Below are 1,210 nucleotides of genomic sequence, written 5' to 3'. Positions count from 1 at the left end.
AGGCCTGACCCTGGACCAGTATGGAAATACAAACGGCACTTGGTCCAGGGTCTTTCCACGTGCCAGTAGGGTTGTTTACAAAACTTTCTTTGGAGAGGGAGTCTTCGCCATGGATGTGGGGTGTTTGTGCAGTATTTTTGGAAACCAGTGTGGTGATCTCTGACAGCATTTTAAATGCCCACCCCACGCCCAGGACTTCCGCATCTAAGAGTTTCTTAGACATTTGTGTGCAACCTCATGAGCTCACAACGAGGGGTGTGCCAGGGTGCTCGTGTAAAGCAAACACTAGGGACATTACATGTCCATCCAGAGAGGACTATGTAGGCACAGTGTGGTGGCATGATCACTACTCAGTTATTAAAAGGAGTAGACTAGATCTGTGTGTAGGGCAGGGAATAATGTCAGTGATGTACTGCGGAATAAAAGAATCAACTTGCAGAAAATGCATGTAGTGTGCAGCATTTTTGTAAATTGTGTGCATCTGTGTGCAAAACGTATAAAAGGCAGGCACCAGATTGTTACAAGTGGTTACCCCTGGCAGTGTGACAGGGGTAGGACTGGGAGAATTTATACTTTTATATTATGCATATCTATGTAGCTGGAATTAAAAAATGAGCATGTACTATTTTGGCAATAAAACAGAAAGAATTTTTAGTGCTTGCAACAAAAATGCTGATGTAATTTTCCAGAAGGAGCAACACCAGAGCTTCTTCACTCTGGGAATTGGACTAAATGTGATTTAGTCTTAGGGGAAACTGGAAAAGGCGTTAATTCTATTAATTAATGCACCGGCAGTTTCCATCTCAGCAAAGATATCTTAATGAGGTGCCCAGGGCACCCGTTATTTAGCTTACCAACATCAGCTCAGGGCCCTCCCGTGTCAGGCTGTGCACTCCGCGCGAGGACCACGAACGGCTCTCAGACCCACCCGTCCTGGCGACCCCGCGCCCCTCTGTGTTGGGTGACCTCTGCCGTGTCCCGTCCCGGCTGCTCCCCTCCGACCCCTTCCCGTGTACTCTCGGCGAGCCAGGGTCCCGGAGAAGGAGTGCCTCCAGGCAGCCGGGCTGCAGACTCAGCTCCACCTCTCCCTCGCTCAGCGTCCTGGCAAACCGGGATGCAGGTGCAGTCCTGAGCCACACTCGCGCTCCCCGCCCCGCCCGCGCCCGGAGCTGTCCGCGGTGCTGGCCGCAGGCGCGCGGCTCGGCCCCTG

This window comes from Chinchilla lanigera, unplaced genomic scaffold (genome assembly GCF_000276665.1).
Source record: "Chinchilla lanigera isolate Chin_1 unplaced genomic scaffold, ChiLan1.0 scaffold00137, whole genome shotgun sequence".
Lineage (NCBI taxonomy): Eukaryota > Metazoa > Chordata > Mammalia > Rodentia > Chinchillidae > Chinchilla > Chinchilla lanigera.
This window is presented reverse-complemented; position numbering follows the sequence as displayed.